Source organism: Ictidomys tridecemlineatus, chromosome 11, assembly GCF_052094955.1.
Source record: "Ictidomys tridecemlineatus isolate mIctTri1 chromosome 11, mIctTri1.hap1, whole genome shotgun sequence".
NCBI classification, from domain to species: domain Eukaryota; kingdom Metazoa; phylum Chordata; class Mammalia; order Rodentia; family Sciuridae; genus Ictidomys; species Ictidomys tridecemlineatus.
Genome location: NC_135487.1, coordinates 19,858,939 through 19,881,214, shown reverse-complemented (window position 1 = coordinate 19,881,214; position 22,276 = coordinate 19,858,939). Strand labels below are relative to the sequence as shown.

At 39.1% G+C, this 22,276-nt stretch overlaps 1 protein-coding gene across 31 annotated transcripts in view; it reads right to left on the bottom strand.

Moving 5' to 3' along the window:
• The window catches only part of Epb41 (erythrocyte membrane protein band 4.1), a 169,419-nt gene that overhangs the window by 129,411 nt on the left and 17,732 nt on the right, over positions 1-22,276 (bottom strand). For 3 of the 31 annotated variants that reach the window (XR_013427638.1, XM_078025760.1, XM_078025762.1), the window contains exon 1: positions 19,071-19,271. The exons of 18 other annotated variants lie outside the window; for them this stretch is intronic. The gene's annotated coding sequence lies outside the window, so the exon portion shown is untranslated. Of the gene's footprint in view, positions 1-19,070; positions 19,272-22,276 lie in introns of those variants that run through there. 10 more of the 31 variants (XM_078025737.1, XM_078025766.1, XM_078025754.1 and 7 more) reach the window with 8 other exon arrangements.

Sequence of the window (22,276 nt, the reverse complement as noted above, 5' to 3'; positions counted from 1 at the left end):
GCAAAGTACAGATTTACTGAAGGTGAAGGTGGAAGTAGCACTCCATAAGGTAGAGCAGAATGGACTGAGCAAGAAAGAGGCTCGATTTTGACTAATTTTAAATGTCAATGTAATTCAGCAAGCCCAACAGGATTTTGTATCATTGAAAAGCAATTTATTTTCTAGTTTTGTTGCCAAATCTACTAAAGGAACCTCAGCCAAACCGACAATAATTTAACTGGAATATATTCAGCTGTTAACACAGCATATATCCTGGTATTAGCCTCATAATATATATCAATACAATAACCAGCCTGTTTTCTAACTTACAATAAAAGCGGGCATGGTGGTACACACCTGTAATTTTAGCTACTTGGGAGGCTGAGGACCTCAAGTTCAAGGCCAGCCTGGGCAACTTAGACCCCGTCTCAAAATAAAAAAAAGAGCTGGGAATGTAGCTTAGTGGTAAAGTGCTCCTGGGTTCAATCCCCAGTACCAAAAGTTAAAAAAAGGGAAAAGCAGAGTATTAAATATCTATACTAATGTATTCATTCAATTGGACTGTGTACCTTTCTTCTTTTCAAGTTAAGAAACTCCTTTTCTCCTTTAGAGTGATGCTACTATGTTCAGTGTTAAAGATAGCATCTTACACCCACTCCCATTTACAATATTCTGGTTGATGACACAGCTCCTAAAAGTCACCAACTGAAAAATTCTAAACTGAAAATACCAAATAGATTATCATAAATTAACTTGTGACAAAGACATCCTTAAAGGAATACATATACCATTTTTATAAATACAACCACCCACACACACACACGAATAATTATGTGCCAGATGCAATTTTTCTCAGGAACATATATTAAAAATTGTCCATCTATATGTGGTGAAGAAGTGTCTGCATGTGACTTTCACCACTGACCACTTACCAAGAAGAATTTCATGGTCATAAGCACAATTAGAGCCAATTCAGTTCATAACATGACTAGTAAGAACTATTTTAGATGATAAAGTATTAAACAGAAAGAAAGATTTATAAAATAGATTATATTCTGTGTTTTAACTTTGTTTTTTGTTTGTTTTGGTTTTTGGCAATATTGAGGACTGAACCCAGGCCCTTGCACTTGCTAGGCAAGTACTCTACCACTGAGCTACATACCCCACCCTGGTTTCTAAAATTAGTTTTAAAATACTGATTTTCCTCCTTAGAATAAAAGGAACTGCTATTATCAAAAGCTCTTACCATATTAACATACTTTATGTTTGTTTATTCTACTGAAAGGAGTTGAAACCTATACTTCTAGTAAACTAAGCTGATATTCCTATTAAAACTGAAAGAACAGATAAGATTTCCCAATAGAACTGAAGTGAGAGGAGGTTGGGGGAATAAAATTCATAAAGTTCCACGTCACCTCCTGTGATACTGAGATATAAAAAGAAATATATATTTGGTCTCTGCCCCAGCTCCTAAAGCCCTTGGAATCTCCAAAGTGATAAATGCATTTTTGTGTACTAATGAGATAACTGATGGCTAGGGCTCCTGGAAAACTCTCCTTGTCAGGGGAACCAAATGTGTGATCAGAGGGTTGGAACTTTCAGGCCCACCCCAGGAGGGGAGAAGGGCTGAAGGCCAAGTTGATCACCAACAGCCAATGATGTGATCAATCATGCCCATGTAAAGAAGTCTCCATAAAACACAAAAGGAAGAGCATTCAGAAAGCTTCCAGACCACTGAGCGCAGAGGTTCCTGGACTGGAGGGTGCTACTCCCAGAGAGCACAAGGAAGCTTCATGTTCTTCGCTCAACAACTCGCCCTGCGCATCTCTTCGTCCGATTGTTCACCCGTACTCTTTGTCGTATGCTTTATAATAACTGGCTAATCCCAATAAAGTGTTTCACTGAGTTCTGTGAGCCATACTAGCAAATTAATGGAACCTGAAGAGGGAGTTTGTAGGAATTCCAAGTCATAGCCTATTGGTCAGAAGGATAAGTCACAACCTGGAGCCTGGGACTGGCCCCTGAAGTAAGGGGCAATCATGAAATAAGGGCCAGAACCTGTGGGGTCTGCCTGCTACCTCCAGGTAGAGTGTGTCAGAATTAAATTATACGACACCCAGCTGGTATCTCCTAGAGAATTACTTAGGTTGGCTCGGGGCAGGGGTGGGGGGGGCAGATTTAATGGTCCCACACATCTGGTGTCAGAAGAGCTGTGCTGACTATGTAAGCATAGGAAAAACACTGTTTTGTTTTGCTTTGCTATTCCTGTTCTTCATCAAGTGAGAAATTTATAAAAGATCAGAAAGGAATAACAAAAATGCTTTTACTATTATCATTTTTGATAGAATTGTAGGTAGTTTTTAGTTTTGTCTTTATTGCCTGAAATTTTTCTAAAACTCCACAGATTTTCTAAAATTTCATATTACTTGTAAAACCAAAGAAAATGGCATTTTAAGTCATTTGTTTCTATGGGTTTTTTCACAGGAAAACTATTTCTGCTAATTATTAGCACTACAGCTTAGGTAATTTTTGACAGGTAATTCCTGCAATTCAGCATGAATTCACTATAAACAGTTCTTCCAATAGACACTCATCAAATAAAATTCTCCTATGACCATTATACCTCACTGGACTTAAACCTGGTTCTTCCTCATTATTGACTCTACACTAAATGTTAATTTATTAGTCTGTCATATACTCTGAAGTATATTTGAAAGCCAAAATCATTATCTTGTGATTTTTCTGTGTGCTTTCCATTACCTCAGGGTAATAGATGATTAAGACCTCCAGACAGGAAAAGTCCCAAGTCAGAAAAGTAAATGTCATGCTTTCATCTTCTTATCAAGCAACACATGGACTATACTAACACTTATTTCCTGGTACATCATATGTCACACAGTTGAAAACATTTTATTTTGGTTACACAACATACATCCAATCTCTGGATATTTTTGTTTCTCTACTTTAGAATAACTCACCTCAAAATTGAACATAATTGAAACTAGACTATAATAGCTTCTCCAGACTTGATTTCCAAGAAGTAGTAAATTTTGAACCAACCAAACATAATATCAAAACTGTTTTTGTTTTTCCAGTTTTTTTTGTGTGTGTGTGCTGGTGATTGAACCCAGGGGTACACTATCACTGAGCTACATCCCAAGCCCTTCTTTTATTTTTTATTGTGAGATAAAGTCTCGCTAGGTTGCTGAGGCTAGCCTCAAATTTGTGATCCTCCTGCCTCAACCTCCCAAATTGCTGGGATCACAAGCAAGGGCCACCATGCCCAGCTCTCAAAACAAGTCACTTCAACCATTTTTTTTTTTTTTTTTAGTTGTTGAGACATTTATTTTATTTATATGTGGTGCTGAGAATCAAACCCAGTGCCTCACACACGCCAGGCAAGTACCCTACCAGTGAGCCATAGCCACAGCCCCATTTTCAAAAAATACTTTATTATCTGATTTCACATGTTGTACTTTAATGTTAGTTGCCTTAGTTTCATCATGGCCCTACCAATAATTATTCTGAAAATAATATTCAAAACAGGAAAAAGTAGTTTAATTTCAAGATTTAAACTGTTCACCCAATGTAAGATTTCTTTTAGAGCTGTGGTAGTTTGGCTTAAAGATAACCACCAACTACTCTTCCTATCCAGTATTTATCTCAAGATGAGGCCAGCCCTCCCAGACAGCCCCCAGATGATTGAAGCATCTCAGCTGAGCCACTAGACAGGAAAGCCAGGCCGGCTTGGATTGTTCCTCACTGTAACTTGACACCACACAAAACAAACACACTGCCAGAGCCCACACCACATGGAGTAGAAATGAGCCATTTCCACAGAGCCCTTTCCCAAATCATGAAGAATAAAATAGTTATTACTTTAAATCACTAAGTTTTGGGGTGGTTAATTGTGTAGCAATAGGTAACTGAGAATGGGACATTTTGATTCAAAATTATACAAGAAATCTCTCCCTCCCCATATTATTCAAGAAATCTCAAGGTTTTTAAAAAGCACTCTCCCACAAAAGAAGGCAATGATAGAGGAACTAAGGAAGAAGAAAGACATAAGACAAAGAAAACAGCAAAATGGCAGATGTAAATTAAATGTAGATAACATTGGGCTGGGGATATAGCTCAGTGGTAGAACACCTGCCTAGCATGCATAAGGCCCTGGGTTCCATTCCTACAACTGCAAAAGAAAAACAAGTGCAAACAGATTAAAGTCCTAAAATAAAGAGCAGATGTTGCCAGAATGAATTAAAAATAAAACCCAACTATCTGCTGTTTTTAAGAAATTCATTTTAGAGTCAAAGAATCTACTAAAATAGATTGAAAATAAAAAAGACAGAGTCTAGCACAGTGGCGCACGCCTGTAAACCCATAGGCTCAGGAGGCTGACGCAGGAGGATCACGAGTTCAAAGCCAGCCACAGCAAAAGTGAGGTGCTAAGCAACTCACTGAGACCCTGTCTCTAAATAAAAATACAAAAAAGGGCTGAGGATGTGGCTCAGTGGTTGAGGGCCCCTAAATTCAATCCCCAGTACCAAAAGCACGTACCCACACACAGAAAAAAGACATGCAAAAATTAACTAAATATCAGACAAAATACACTTTAAATAAAAAACTACAAAATGTATAAGGAAGAATTTATACCATTTACAAACTCAGAAGAAAAAGAAAAGGAAGAGGAAGAAGAGACAACAATTCCTTATTATTATATATATTACTCAGACACCAAAACCACAGACATTTAAAAAGAAAAAGAAAGAAAGGAAAAAGCTGTGATGTAACTCAGTGGTACAGATGTAAGGCCCTGTGTTCAATCTTCAGCACCACTCCATTCCCCAAAAAAGAAATACAAAATGGCATTCCTTATAAATTTAGATGCAGAAATCCTCAATAAAAGGCTGCAAGTTCAAAGGCAGGACGACGCAAGTTCAAAGCTAGCCTCAGCAACTTAGCGAGGCCTTAAGAAACTCCCTGAGACCCTATCTCTAAATAAAATACAAAAATGGGCTGGAGATGTGGCTCAGTTGTTGAGTGCCCCTGAGTTCAATCCCCAGTATCGCCCCCCCCGAAAAAAAATGCTGTCTTAAATTTTAACTTTTGAAAAAGTACAACATTAGAATAGATATCCAATAACAAAAAACTCTACATTTCCTTGTTGAAAATTTACTCTAGCTAAAAATAACTCACAATTAGATTGAGGCTATAACTACTAGGGGGTGTAACTCAGTGGTAGAGAACTTGCCTAAGCATGTGCAAGGCCCTGGGTTTGAACCCCAGCACCACAAGGAAAAACAACATTATTATCAGTTATGCATTTTAATAAAAAACAGGAACAAAATAGTCATTTCTCCAAAATGCATAAAAATAAAATTACATGTACACTCATGAATTTTTTAAACTACAAAATCATTTGCTTTTTCATTTACAACAAGGTATAACATCTTTTTGTAACTGCTAAAAGTCATAAAGATTAAAGGCACTTCAGATCTCAGGTGGCTTGTGCACAAGAAGTTCCTTGCAAAAACACTCTACCAACTCAAACCCCTTCCTGTTTTCAACTGTGTATGTATACTTTCACATCTGTTGCAAATGAGAAAAGCAACAATGGGGACATCAACCACATGACTCGGTCCTACCAAACCGGAAATGAAGCTATGAAGGCATGCTGACTATGAAATGGGTCTTTAGAATACTCACAAAAAGTCTTAAAAACATTAGTATTAAGTCCAAATCAAATCCAAACCATTTGCTTTCTATATAACTATATCATGTATTTACATATAATAATCATATAGACTCACAGATACCTACTTTTAGTAGAAAAAATTATGGTTTAAGATGTAAAAAAACATCATTCTTCTTAATTAAAGATTATTCTACCCCCCTCCCCCATCTCTAAGAAAAGATTTTTATCAAAGGAGGAAAAAAAAAGAACATAAGGATCTCTATGTGACAGGCACATTGCAAGGTTTGGTTTTGTTATTACTATGTATGTCTATAATATGGACATTATCCTCATTACAGAAAAGGAAACAGAAGCATAGGGAAAAAAAGTATTTTCACAAGATCACAATTATTAAGAAATCATTGGTCCTGATAGAAGGCCTAGATCCAAATCACTCATTCCCCACTTGCTCAAGGACATATTGAGTAAGCAAAGGTAATGAATGTCAGCTTTGAAAACTAGTTGCATAACTTAAAAAATTACTTAATTTTTAACCTGTTACCTAAAATAGGAAATGACATTAAAAATACCTAGATTAAAGAGCTGTGGTAAGGTTAAATGACTAATATTTATCTGTTGCCAGGTACTGGGCCACATCCCCAGCCCATTTTTGTATTTTATTTAGAGATAGGGTCTCAGGGAGTTTCTTAGGGCCTCGCTAAGTTGCTGAGGCTAGCTTTGAACTTGCGTCCTCCTACCTCAGCCTCTTGAGCCACTGGGATTAGAGGTGTACACCACTGTGCCTGGTAAAACTGCATTTGTGTGTGTGTGTGTGTGTGTGTGTGTGTGTGTGTGTGTGTGTGTTGCAGGAGATTGAATCTGGGGCCTAGGCAAGCTCTCCTATACCTCTAACTACATCCTCAGACTTTTTATTTTTACACAGGGTCTAAGTTGCCCAGGCTGGCCTCAAACTCTGAATTCTCCTGCCTCATTCTCTGTAGTAGCAATGTAGTAGCCTGCACCACCGTGTCCAGCTCATATATTTAACTTTTTAATCATCATAAAATGTTAAAAGATATAGAAATATCCCTATACTATAGAATAAGTAAACTGATTAGCCCAAAGTTATTAAAGAGTGATACAACCAGAATGTAAAACTAGGCACTCAAGCCTCAGAGCACAAACTCTTTAGCACCTATATCATATCTAAAAGCACACAACATAGAGCCTGGCTCATAATAAATCATCAATAAACACTAGCATCATTAGTTTACCTGGCACATAATAAGCACCCAAGAATGGCTGAAATGTGTGGAACCAAGTAGAAGAGCCAGAATCCCAACCCAGGTTTTATTCTGTGCTTGTTACATAACTGCATATTTTTCCATGACACAGAGCCTCTATTCCTAAGTTTTTGAGTACATGACCAATCTTTTTTTTCCCCAGTACTATGGCTAGAACCCAGGGCCTTGGATAAGTGCTCTAACACTGAGCTACATACAGCCCAAGCCATTTAAAAAAATTTTTTTTCCTCCAGGACTGAGGATTAAACAAACATAGGGCCTTTGAATGCTACGGCAAGGGCTCCACCATTGGGAGCCCTTTTCTTTTTTTTTTCTTTTTAATTTTATTTTGAGGCAGATAACTCCTGCTGATTTATCCAGGCTGGCTTCAAATTTGCAATCCTCTTGTCTCAGCCTCCTGAATAGCTCAGATTACAGGCTTGCAACACCATCCCCAACTCAAATCATTTCTAATACTAGATCATGAAACTCGCTTAGGACAGGGATTAGTGATCACATATACCCACAGCGTCCTCCTCATTGTGCACAATCAATATGCACTAAATGAATGATCATGTTATTCCTCTGCTCCCAAGAATTCCTGTATCAGAATAAAATGCACAGTCATTAATGTAATCAATAAGGCACTACATGACATGCTCCTTCTACATACAGTATTTCTGAACTCAACTCCTACCATTTCCCCTCTATCATTTTTTTATCTTTTTTCTTCAGTACTTGGCATTGAACTCAGGAGTGCTTTACCACTAAGCTACATTACCAGCCTTTTATATATATATATATTTATATATATTTATTTTCATACAGGCTCTTGCTAAACTGCTGAGGCTGGCCTCAAACTTGTGATCCTTTTGCCTTGGCCTCCTCTAGATCTTCTTTTTTTTTTTCTTCCTTTAATATTTTGTTTTAGTTGTAGTTGGACACAATACCTTTATTTTATTTTTATGTGGTGCTGAGGATTGAACCCAGCACCCCACACGTGCTAGGTGAGCACTCTACCACTGAGCCACAGGCTCAGCCCCTCCTCTAGATCATTTTGACCCATGATGCTGGCTTATTTAATGCTTCTCAAACACACCAAACATGGTAACCTTTGCGCTTATGGTACCTTCTGCCTAAATCTTGTCCCCAGATACCTGCATGGCTCACTGTCTTATTCCATTCAGGACTCTGCTCAAATTTCACCTGGTCAAGAAAAATCATCTCTGACCACTATTTTCTATATCCATTTCACCTTTCTTATTCTGCTTCCCTGACCCTCATTAAAATCATAAGGTGCCTTATGTTTATCCTTGACTTGTGTGTTTATTATTTGTCCTTTCCCACTAAAATATAAACTCTACGATAACAGTGTTATGTCCCAAGTTACTTAGAACAGTACATGATTAATAGTAGACAACCAATACTTATTAAATGAATAAATAATAGATGTAGCAGTCATCTATTGGTGTACAATGAATTACCCCAAAACTTGATGGGTTAAAACAACAAGCATTTATTATCTCACAGTTTCCTTGGGTTACTAACCCAGGAATGACTTAGCTAATTGGCTCTGGCTCAGGATTTCCTGTGAAACTGCAGTTGAGTTGTCAATCAGGTTCACATTCATTTTAAGACTCATCTCTGCCCACAGAGGTTGCTTCCAAGCTCGCTCACATGGCCGATATCAGGCCTCAGGAGAGCCACTTTCAAGCTCACTGACAGACCTTGGTTTCTCACTGTGGGGGTCTTTCCATACACTGCCTAAAATGTTCTCAGGATATGGCAGCTAGTGACCCAAAAACGAGGGAGAGAGCCAGAGAGTGCCCACACAATAGTAAGAGCCTATGATAACCTAATCTTGGAAGTGACATCCCACTACTTTTTCTGTATTCCATTCACAAGGAGTCACTAGGTCTCACCCAACTCAAGGGAGGGGATCATACAAGGGCATGAATACCAGGAAGCAGGGATCATTCATGCCATCTTAAAGGCTACCCACCACAGTAGACACCCAAAAAAAAAAAAAATTTTTTTAAGCCCTGCCCTTTGTCTATCTGACATATTCTTTAGTTATACAATCGTTCATCTCCATGCTAGTCTTTTCAATCTTACAAAATACCAGCAGGATTATGTGAACTATTAAACATTTCTCTTTAACCAGTGTTTATTACAGTCATTTTAGAGATCCAACAGTTAGCAAGGGTAAATCAAAAAAGTACCTTAAAGAAAAAAGCATTATTGGGTAAATCTTCTATAATCATATATACCTACAGCGAGCCCAGTAGATTGACACAAACCTTTTCATTTAATTACATAGGCATTGTCTTTAGGGGATGGGATGGCACTTAATAAAACATCAGCTTTTATTGTTAAAGAAATTAATAAAAATTCAAAAATTATTTAGTAAGTTAGAGGAAATATTAAGCACCATAGTTAAGAAATAAGGCTATTTATACATACCTAATGATGAGAATAAAAAAAGTGTATCACCAAAAAAATAAAACAAAAATTACCTTAACCAAGCACAAACCAAATCCCAAAATAATCCTTATTGTGATTATGTTCCACTGCCAAGTAAATTGCAACTCTGTAAATCTAATTTTAGGAACAAAAAATAATACAAGATATCAGACTTACCAAGAACTGAGGAAAGCCTATGAAATATACGAGCAAAAGGTACCTATTATCTTCCTTTTCTTCCCTAATTTAAATCTTCCAGGTTAATTTTTAAGAGCTGACTTTTTTTTGTAACCCCCAAGGATCAATGAATGCTAAAACCAATGGGAAATGGTGAATAGGATATTTACTAATTGGGGAACAGGATATTTACTATGTCCAAGTATCACCACAAATATTTAAAATCTACCTTTACCACAAAGAAATTTGGTGGTTATCACTTTAATTAGGTGACCAAAATTAGCATCACTAATTGTAGGAAAGCCTGACATGAACTTCCTGATGTGATGCAGAATGAAAATCATAGCATCATCTATGAAGAACTCGGGCCAAAAATGCTTAACTTAAGTCTAATCAAACCCACAGAGATTACTTCCAGTTTTCAGGAAACAAAGCAGATAGGGGAACAGATTAAAACCTAAGGGAACAATCAGACAAATCCAAAACAGGCCACCCTACAAGTCAACTGGCACCAGGACTCATCAAAGCTAACGACAATTAGAGATCACAAGTACTGTTCTAGACTAAAGGAAACGAAAGTGATATAATCAGCCTGTCTCAGTGGGCATTCCTGTAATCCCAGCTGAGGCAGGAGAATCGAAAGTTCAAGACCAGCCTGCACAATTTAATGAGACCCTTTCTCCATAAATGAAAAGGATTTGGGGATTAGCACAGTGGTAGAGTGCCCCTACATTCAACTCTAGTGCAAAAAAAAAAAAAAAGTACAAATATTTAAACAAAACTAACTAGGAAATATACATATGAGTTGTATATTAGTTGAATATTGGTTGATATTATAGAAATGTTCATTTTCTTAGGTATGATAATAGTGTTGTAGTTATACAGTATAATAGCTTTATTCTTAGGAGATGCATACCAAGGCGTATGAGACCTTTAACTTATTTTCTAAGATAATATCACAGAGGGGCTGGGGATGTGGCTCAAGCGGTAGCGCGCTCGCCTAGCATGCGTGCGGCCCCGGTTCGATCCTCAGCAGCACCACATACCAACAAAGATGTTGTGTCCACCGAGAACTAAGAAAAAATAAATAAATGTTAAAATTCTCTCTCTCTCTCTCTCTCTCTCTCTCTCTCTCTCTCTCTCTCTGTCCCCCTCTCTCTCTCACTCTCTCTTTAAAAAAAAAAAAAAAGAAAATATCACAGAGAGAGAGAAAGAAAGAGATTATCTGAAGCAGAGTCAGTATCAGAACCCAGGTGTTAAATCTTAACTATCCTGGAGTTCACATTCTCACTAACACTATAGTGTGCCTTAAGTTATGGATGTAGCAAATGTACTAAACAATGTCTGCGTTTGGGGAAATATGAAGGGTAATTAAAGACATGATATTTATCCTCTGCCTTCTAGAAGCTAATACAATCTCATTAGGGAGTACCAGTTTTATATGACAAATCTGCTATATAAAAAATGAGTACTGTCATTGCTGGTGGGACTGCAAATTGGTGCAACTGCTCTGGAAAGCAGTATGGAGATAAACTTGGAATGGAACCACCATTTGACCCAGCTATCCCTCTCCTTGGTTTATACCCAAAGAAATTAAAATCAGAATACTACAGACATAGTCACAGACACGTCAATGTTTATAGCAGCTCAATTCACAATAGCTAAACTATGGAACCAACTTAGATGTCCTTCAATAGACATAAAGAAAATGTGATATTCTCTAAAATACAAAATAGGGCTGGGGATGTGGCTGAGTGGTTGAATGCCCCTAAATTCAATCCCTAGTACAAAAATAAATAAGTAAATAAAAAAGAAAATGGGGTATATATGTATATATATATTCAATAGAATATTACTCAACTTTAAAGAAGAATGAAATTATGGCTTTTGACAGTAAATGGATGGAGTTGGAGAATATCATGCTAAGTGAAATAAGCCAACCCCCAAAAACCAAAGGCAGGATGTTTTCTCTGATATGCAGATGCTAATTCACAATAAGGGCAGGGTGCAGCACTGGGAAGAACAGAGTTACCTTAGATTAGGTAGAGGAGAGTGAAGAGAGGGGAGGGGAGGAGACATGAGACATGGGATAGGAAGGATAATAGAATGAAACAGACATTATTACCTTTTGTAAATATTTGACTTCATGACCAATGTGATTCTACAACATGCACAATCAGAAAAATGAGAAATTATATTCCATCTATGTATGATATGTCAAATTACATAAATGCAATGTACTGTCATGTATAACTAATCAAAAACAATTTTTTAAAAATGAGTATTATAAGAGTTATTAAGAAGCCAGGCACACACCTGTAATCCCAGCATCTCAGGAGGCTAAGGCAAGAGGATCATAAATTCAAAGTCAGCCTCAACAATTTAATTGCCCTAAGCAACTGTGGCTCAGCGGTTAAGTGCCCTGGGTTTAATCCCCAGTACCAAAAAAGAAAAAGGAAAAAAAAAAAAAAAGAGAGAGAGAGTTCACAAGATGACACCAATAAAGCTTCAGAGAATAAGACATCTTTGAAATCTCAAGCAGGCTTCTTATTCTTGGCCTCCTTTCTCTCAAGTACCTCTGTTTTACTTTTCCACTTGGCAACAACTGACAATTTTCTACCTAACAAAATTATCTGGAGACAACCTAAACATAAAACGCATGTTTTGTCTACTTGGAACACAGGATATAATTTTTTAAAATAAAACACTATTTACATTTCCACTGGAAAAGCTACTAATATACTATGCGGATTTTCTTGCTTCCCAAAGCAATTGTTATTTCAAGTGTTAAGGATGCCAGAAAGCCTGAAGATTTAAAAATAACCTAACAAAGCGCTCAGTCCAATAGCAGATGGAAAGAAATTACTCTAAAGACACATGTGTAGGAGGACATATATACAATATCATATGACATCATGCAAAAGGTTTATATAATTACATAATACTATCAAGATTGGCAGAACGCTGCAGGGAGTAAGCCAGTTACCCTGTCAATTCTCTGAATCATTAAAAAAAGAGAGAAAAGGGCAAAAGACAGCAAGTGGGTGGTAGCAAAAAAAAAGCTTCACTTTAAGCAATCTTCCATGTGTCCCTCTTGCATGCTGAAATGGTTGGCAGGTAAAATTTGAGGGCTTAAATCATTGGAGCTCTCGACAGTTCTGCCTGTGTCCATATGGCCAAAAATTGGAGGGTTGGAGAGGGGTGAATTTCAACAATCTGTACCAAGTATTATCAAGGTGAAACACTCTTCACTTGAATATATGTGGAACTTTAAACCGGCAAATTATAATACACATTTGGCACATAAATTAAAATACCATTTCTTTACAAAATGATACACTGAGAGATAAATCATTAAGATCTCATTGTATTAAAATGATTCTAAGAGGATTACTCAAGAAGTTGTGTAAGCACTAGTAACTGTACATCATCAATAACTGATCCTTGACTTTGTATTGAATGTTCTTTTTTTTAATATTTATTTTTTAGTTGTAGGTGGACATAATATCTTTATTTTTGTTTTTTTAATGTGGTGCTGAGGTTTGAACCCAGTGCCTCATGTGGGCTCGGCAAGCACTCTACCACTGAGCCACAACCCCAGCCCCCTGAATATTCTTAAATATACATTTCTATTCCATTTGTGGGTTCTACTTTAAATTTAACCAATTCAAAATAACCCTATGGATCCCAGCACTGCCAAAAATAAATAAATAAAACAACAATAACCCTATGCTTTAAGGTAGTTATATCACTAAGAGTTTCTCACTTGAAGCTTTTATATCATATTTTGTATGGCATAATTAAGACATTTTCAAAATATAATGCATAAAAACAAGCTTTTAATATAATTAATATAAGTAAATCTCAGTCCATGTTGTAAATTACAATTCAGGCATATTGAGGATTTGCATTAGGATTTTTGTGGAGGATGGAAGATATGAGGAGGTAGTGGGGTTGCATTTATAAGTCATAATTAGGGCTGGGGACGAAGCTCAGTGGCAGAGCACTTGCCTAGTATACGTAAGGCCCTGAGTTTAATCCCCAGCACCACAAAAAATAAAAATCACAATTAACTATTAAAGCATATTTATCCTATTTTATTTTCACCTATTTTCCAAAAAATGTTTCTGTCCCTATTAATAGATATTGTTAGATAACAGAATTATGTATACATATTGAATATAGAATTAGATAATATTAAAAGCACCTTATTTATCAATATAAACTCATAGTCATATTTCCTATCTAGTCCATCAATCTTGTCCCTTCCTACCCACTCTGCCAAGATTACTTAATCTTCCTGAGCTCCACTTCACATAGCTCAGAAACTACCTTAATCTCTACCAATAGAGCTCATGCTAGGAATCAAAAATAATAGGAGAGGGCTTAGATTAATTGAGTAGAAGTGACCCAAGAGTCCTCAGCCATGGAAGGGGAAGAGTAGTAATTTAATAAGTAATCACAGTTTAATCCATATGGATTTATATTGGAGATAACCAAGAGATAATTGAAAAAAGAGAACTTGTCTTCATAAATGCAATAATAAAATAATAAATGAACATAATGCCAGAAAGTCTATGTAGAATGGACTTTAAGGGATTATAATCTAATTGTAAAGAAAGAAAATATCTGCACATCAAGCTGTCAGTTTCCCTACTCAGATTGCACATTTACTTTAGGCAACTGGGGGAGGCTGATAAAGATTGGGGGTAGGAGATAGTAAAGTCCCTTCAAGCCATTCCTAAAATTATTTTGGCCACACATGGCATGCTGCTTTTCTCCAAAGGTCAAAGAGTCTCATATACTTCAAGGTGGGAACAATTCATTTAAATAAAAATAACTAGCAAAAATAAGTATAACAGATTTTCATCACAATCAGATTTTCCTACTAAACTTTCCTAAAACCAACATTTGAAGTACAGTGTGACAGTTCTAAATGAGATCAGTACGTAATATAAAATACCCAAGTTCTCCTTTCTAATGCCTCCAATTTCTGAATACTGTTCATTGCTATAGTTTTCCCTTTATCCTTCTCTCTGTGTACTCATTAAATAGCAGCAGAGGAAACCAAAATACTAATCTAACCCAGTGTGTGTACACCAGAGTATTTGTTACACTGCATTTTACTGAACACACCATGAATCTCCTCACACACAAAAAAGACACATAGTAAGCCACTAGTAACAAACCAAGAAATATAAATGAACAATAGAAACTAACAAATATATTTGATATCTGCTTCTCCTCTAGCTAAAAGCTAAGTGCAATGAAGCTATACCTTCCCAAAATTCAGGATCCTGTGTAAGTAAGACCTATAACTGATTAATACAGAGGCCTACTCTAAAATTTTCACCTTTGGGGGCTTTATTCAGAGAAAAAAGCAAAGTTGTTCAAAAGAAAGAAAGATTAGAATTATTGTTGTTTAGCTGGCAAGCAAAATAAGTGATTCTCTGCAAGCAAAATAAAGTGATTCTCTGCTCAAGCAATCAGGGAAAAAAACAAGTCCTTTATAGGTATCGATGAATGCACATCTGAATATGCATTTGACCAATCACAAACTTGATGAGACTCTTGGAAAATTACCCTGGCAGCACTGTCACCACTGGCCTGCTTCTCAGATAACAAGGAAACAGACTGTGATTTAAACATATGCTACCCATGATTTCAAAAACAAACTCAGACCCTGATAGCCATTGATATTTTAGTTATGAAATCAGATCACCAATATCAAATTATATTTGAATATTCAAAAATAATGAGCAAACCCTAGCAATCAAATCAAAAAATTACGGACCACATATTTTAGATCACAATCTGATGGGAAGCATATCAAAGTACCTGCAGAGAATTCAAGAATCCTGTGGCTTTTAGGCAATGCTTGTGATGAGCTTAACTCTGAAGGCTAGCTATGTAATTTTCAAAAATGTTAAACTCAAGCTATCTACAAGAAAATATCACACTGGTGAACTTCAAATGTGGGGCACAAACCTGACAAAAATAACAAGAAAAATATATAGGTCATAGCTCAACAAAATGCCACAACCACTTCTTTCAGAGGAAATAGTAATAATTTCAAATCATTTGTTAGTTATTGCTTAGAACTATTTCTTTTTTTAATATTTATTTTTAGTTATAGGTGTACATAATATCTTTATTTTATTTTCATGCAGTGCTGAGGATCGAACCCAGGGCCTTACGCATGGTAGGCAAGTGCTCCTCCTCTGAGCCACAACCCCAGCCCCTGCCAAGAACTATTTCTTAAGGAGAAAAGATGAAAGTACCTTCATCATTTCATAAACATGAAAAGATCTGAACATTTTTTGTTATTTTTACATAAAACACTGTATCACCTTTCTTCTTTCTTTCTTTTTTTTTCCCCCTTTGATACAGAATCTAGATATATTGCCCAGGTTGGCCTCAAACTCCTGGACTTAAGTGATCCTCCTTCCTCAGGCTCCCAAGTAGCTGGGATCATCTTCACACACCAGTGTCCCACCAGGATAACCATACCTCAAAACTTATATTTGAGGACTGGGGATGCAGCTCAATGGTCAAATACTTGCCCAGCATCCATGAGTCCCTGGGTTCAATGCCAAACACCACAGGGAAAAAAAAAAAAAAAAAAAAGATAATAATAAAAACATGTTTGTTCCACTTCTTGAACACTATAAATACAACTTGGGTACTCAACAAACTTTAAAAAGATATTGGCCCTTAAAACAGGCAGAAAAAGAACAGATACAGAAAGCAAGCAACGATCGACCTAAAAAATAAAACTTTTCATTAGCTTGGTCTATTTGCAGACAGCTAGAGTTTCCAAGTATTAAACCTGTCAGTCTGGGCTGGGATTGTGGCTCAGCAGTAGAGCGCCTGCCTAGCACGAGCGGGACGTGGGTTCGATCCTTAGCACCACATAAAAATAAAGGCATTGTGTTGTGTTCATCTACACCAAAAAATAAATATAAAAAAAAAAAAAAACTTGTCAGTCACTGGAGTTTCTAGCTCTGTATAGCATAGAAGCCTAAAGGGTTTTCTTATTCTATCATCAGCTATTAATACATTGATGAGGCATTTAGAATTTAAATTCTTTAAACAAACATCTGTTAAAGAAAACTCAACTGGTTGGCCACAGTAATGAAGCTCAAAGAAAATACAAAGCAATCAATTAAAATAAAATTTGGGGGCTGGGGTTGTGATTCAGTAGTAGAGCGCTCATCTAGCAGGTGTGAGGCACTGGGTTCAATCCTCAGCACCGCATAAAAAAAATAAACAAAATGAAGGTATTGTGCCCATCTACAACTTAAAAAAGGTTCGAACCCAGGGCCTCACACACTCAAGAAGAGTGCTCTACCGCTGAGCCACAGCCCCAGCCCCTACATAAAGCACTTTATCCCCATTTCAAATAACTGATATTTGGAACATTTTTAAGGTAAGAGAACTGAAAATATTCAAGAGGAATATATATGACAAGTGTAGATGGAACTGTATGACCAAAGGTACAGAAAGTAATTTGGTTAGAGAATAAAAGAAGAATACAAGTGGAAAAGTTTTTGAGCATGGTGGTACATGCGTGGAATCCCAGAGGTAGGAGAATCCCAAGTTCAAGGCCAGCCTCAGCAACTTAGCAAAGCCTTAAGCAAGTCAGTGAGACACTGTCTCAAAATAAAAAGTAAAAATGGACTGGGTAGGTTGCTCAGTGATGAAGTACCCCTGGATTCAATTCCTGGTACAAAAAAGAGAAAAGGTGGAAAGGTAGATTGGGCCATATTGTGCAAGAAATAACCTATAAGACACCTGGTACAAAACACTAGCATAATGTTGAATGAATTTTTGGCGAGTTCTGAAGATTAAAAACATTTATTTATAAATCCGAATACAATTATACAGGTGGGAGAATAAAGTTTTGAATAAAGTTTTATTAGAATCAGAAGACTAGTGTGTTGAACTTAGATCCAACAATGAATTTATTTTTAATAGTGGCAAAGATATAATGTACTTGTTTCCCTGGGGATATGAATTATGCCTATCTTTACTTTAATTGTAAGTTTCTGGTAGAAAGCATTCTGAATTAGCACTTAGATTCCAAGGCAATCTGATGTTCAGCTATTATATCCATTTTTTTTATCTGACATTTATTGAGTGCTTACTGTGTCTGGATATTCTGTCATGTCCAATATATGATGGTATTAATAAGAAACTAGCTTATAAAACCAAAAATTTTACAGCTGTCAAAGAATGTACCATCTTCAATTTACAGAAAAAGAAAATAAAGAATATGTGTTTCCTTAAAAAGGGTTAATTCTACATTAACAAAATTGGATGAGAATTACATAAAGGATATGCACATCCTGCTTGATTAACAAGATCAAACCAACTAAAAAATCTTTCCAGGACTGAGAATACAACAAACAGTACTGAGTACAGTATATCCTCAAGAGAGTATAAATCTACTATAATAATATCTAAGACACAAGACATAACCATTTCTTGCAATTTTCCCTAAAAACAGAAGGAACAAAATAGCAGCTGTGAAATCACCCAGAGTACTAAAAAAAGCTCAGCATCTAAAAAAAAAAAAGGAAGAAAAAAATCTCCTAATCAGCAACACATGCCAAAAGACATCTCCATAGACTAGTCATTTATGGTAGGGTACAGTTAGAGAAACAACAGGATGACAGTCGCTATCATGTGGTCAGAAACCAATCCGTCAGCAATTTGTTTCACGTGAGATCACTTTCTCTCTCAAGAAAATCCCTGTTCCTGGGGAAAACGACCCTGTTTTGGCAAAACCTCCCCAGGAATAATGGCCTGGTGATGAATCTCAGAGGGCGAGCCTAGATCCAGTCTCTCCACAGGTACAGCGGCCCAGCAAGCATGAGGAAATATTTCCAAGCCGACAGATGCGCGAACTGAAAAAGGAGGTCACGATGCTCAGAGAATAGATTTAACCCTTTGCTCACTGGGAACCTGAAGACGAAGGGGGAAAGCATTGGATCCCGAGGGTTTGGAGATTTTTTTTTTTTTTTAATGATGCAGGTGTCTGTGGCGGGAAGGCTCAGATTCTGCCTGACTCCTCGAGACAGCCCATGGCTCCGCAGCTGCACCCAACACCTTCGCCGTCGGAAACACGCGATTCCCCGCACCTGGCTTCCTTCCACCGCTCCTGCCCACCGTGCAATGACTGACAGGCCCGAGGGGACCGAGTTCCCCGGGGCAGAAACGCAGCCCAAGCCTAACTTTGAAACGCCGCCCCGGCACACCACTGCCCCTTCCTCAGCAGCTCCCCACCCGCCCCGCGCTCCAGCCCTCTGCGATGGGGCGTGCGGACGAGGCCCCCCCCCCCGGCGGTAGAGCCCGCGCCCCCAGCCCGGGGCCTGCTGGGGGCTGGAGACAAAGAGGCTGCGGTGCCGCCGCGGCCGCCAGGACCGTCCCCTCGGGGACAGCGCCGCGCCCCCGGACTCGCGCGCCGCCGCCGCTGTCTCGCCTCGCCTCACCGGTAGCTCCCGGGCCCGGGATCCCGCGCCTGCAGCTGCTAGAGCCCGATGAACAATGGCAGGAGGCGGCGCCGGCGTCCGAGGCTCGGGTCCTCTGCGGCTCGCGGGCCCGCCGGCTGCTAGCTGCCTGGCTGGCTGACTAAACCCGCTGGCGGAGGGAGGGAGGGAGCGAGCGAGCGAGCGAGCTAGCAGCCCCGGCGCGCGCCCTCCCGCCTTTCCTCCGCGAGGCGAGGCCGGCCTGTCCCGCAGCCCGCCCGCCCGCGCGCGCCCCTCCCCCTCGGTTCGCCACAACATTGTAGTAAACTTCTATTGGACCACGGGGGAGGGAAGGAGGGGGCCGGGCCCGCGGCCCGCCAGCCCATTGGCTGAAGCCGAGTTCGGCCTCCTCTGGCCTCCCCCCGCCCCTAAGCCGGTAAGGAGAGGGGAGGGGAAAGAAAAAAAGGGGGGAAAGGCGAGGGGCTAGCTGCTGTGCGCACGCGCGAGTCGAACCCGGTCTGGTGTTCCGGGCTTCCAGCAGCACCCACGTGGGAAATGAGGCAGTTAGTATCCTGGACCAAGGTGAGGCCTTTTCCCCCTAGAGGAGGGCCGTGTTAAAGGTCGAGATTCGGAGGTCCCAGTTAAAGCAGAGCTCACTTAAGAGACACTGCCAGGCCACCCCAAGGGACTGCCCCCTAATGTACCTGGTAACCCTGGGTGAGTCACTCAGCTTCTCTGGGCCTCAGTTTCCCCATCTACTAGCTTGACCTCTCCAGGCGCCTCTCCAACCCAGACATTCGACAACACTCTACCTCTCTTGGCAGCTAAGCTGAAATGGAAGCTAAATGTTGAGACCGCGCCAAGATTCCACTTCTGGTGCATTCAAGATTCACCTAATTTCACCCTGGCACCCTCAGAATCATTAAGGGAAAAAAAAAGCTAGCTTCCAAGGTCTGGTTTCCAAATGAGTTTAGGGTTTCTCTGACAATTGCCTGGTGTGCATTTATTTCCCTCCAGAAGTTTTAGAGGCCCCTTGACCCTTCATACTCCTTGCCAGGCAGGTCTCTGAACAGGCTGCAGCTCCACAGCAGAAAGAAGGCTCTGTTTTAGGCAGGATACCCAGGAGGTAAATAGGTTCTGGTATTTCATTTTAGAAATGGGGAAATTCAATCAGAGAGGCTTAGACTTCCCAGGATAAGAAACCAGGCAAACTGACATCAGAGCTGCATCTGCCAGCTACACTGTCTCTTGGTGTCTAATCACAACCCCTTCACAATCTCTGCTCTCTCTGAATCAGACTGCCTCCGTGCAGTGCTAAGTCTCCAGCCCTCCCTAATTGTTTGGCCTTTTCTGTGCTTCAGTTTCTGACCCCCATAAAAGGGAGACAGTAATAGTTCCTGCCTCATAGTTATTGAAAGAACTCATTAAAATATGTACAGGGTTTATAACATAGCGTATAGTAAGATCTTAATAAGTGTTGTTTATTATTTGGCATGTAAAATATGGACTATGTGAAACTGGATGATATAATAGTGTATTTGTGCCAGGCACACACCTGTAGTCCCAGCAACCCAGGAGGCTGAAGAAAGTGGATCACAAATTCAAGGGCAGCCTGGGCAACTTAGTAAGAACTTGTCTCAAAATAAAAGGGGCTGGAGATGTAGCTAAGTGGTAGAAAACCCCAGGTTTCAATCTCTAGTACTGGAGGGTAGGGGGACAGTATATTTGTTAAGCACAATTATCAGCTCTAAGCTGAGCATATTACATAATATCTATTTGAAACATCATAAAATTCCCTGAGGCCAGGCGCCATCCTGCACACCTGTAATCTCAGCAGGGAGGTTGAGGCAGAAGGATCACAAGTTCAAAGCCAGCCTCAGCAATGGCGAGGCACTAAGCAACTCAGTGAGACCCTGTCTCTAAATAAAAAACAAAAAAAAGTCTGGGGATGTGTCTCAGTGGTTAAGTACCCCTGAGTTCAATACCTGGTACCCAAAAAAAAGAACTTCCTGAGGATCACCTGGCCACTCTACCTAAAAAAGCCTCCATTCACATACTCTTTTCCCCTTTCCCTGTTTTAATCATAGCACTTACCCCTACCTTTTTCTACTCTTTATTTTCCCTCTCATATAAATTGTTGCAGTCTACACCCATGAGAATACAAGAGAAGAGGATAGGGACTTTGTTCTTCTTGTTCATCTCCCAGAACAGTGCACACATAATAAATATTTGTTGAATGAGTGAATGAATTGTCCTCATCTTATAAGTAAGAAAATGGAGGCTTAGTAAGTTTAGGTGACTTTGGCTAGGATCATTCTGTGTACTTTGGGAGAAGCACCTGTTCTTAAACATTCTGATTCCCTGCTTCAAGTCTTCAGATTCAACTATGCTTTGGATTTGGGAACTCTAATCCTACCACTTCCATGTTGCAGAGGCTTCCTTTACCTATCAGACAGGGAAATCTGGTTCCGTGAAGGATGAATATTGAAGATCAGTCACCAGACAGCTCACAATTCCACCACCACATTATCAAGCATATTCAGAGCTATGAAAGTATTCTCTGTGCTTTGAAGTGCTAGCCAATGGCATATCATATTTATTTTTTTTAAGAGAGAGTGAAAGAGGAGAGAGAGAATTTTTTAATATTTATTTTTTAGTTCTCGGCGGACACAACATCTTTGTTTGTATGTGGTGCTGAGGATCGAACCCGGGCCGCACGCATGCCAGGCGAGCGCGCTACCGCTTGAGCCACATCCCCAGCCCGGCATATCATATTTAAAGATACTTGTTTGAATTCATGGAATTTGTAGCATTTAATAATCATCACTCTGAAAATAAGCCGAGGTCTCAGGCTAACAGAAAAAGACTAGATACAAGGCAGGTATAAATCACTCTTAGATTCAGAGTGCCCCAACACCAAGTTGGCCCAAGTTTTAGAATCTCAAAGTCCTCGTTTCTGTGCTAACTTTTAATTCTTAACGTGGAGGTGAAATGGCTTTGTTAACTGTAAAGTAGTATCCACACATGAAGGACTTTTATTATTAAATATACATCAGCACATGTAGCTCAATGGTAGAGCACTTACCTAGCATGCATGAGGCCCTGGATTATATCCCTAGCACCAAAAAAAAAAAAAAAAAGTCTCCAAGTGTAGCTGGACCCAACCCATAGCAGGAAGTGGGGATATAAGTACCACCCAATCTAAAATCACACTTACTTCTGTGCCCATC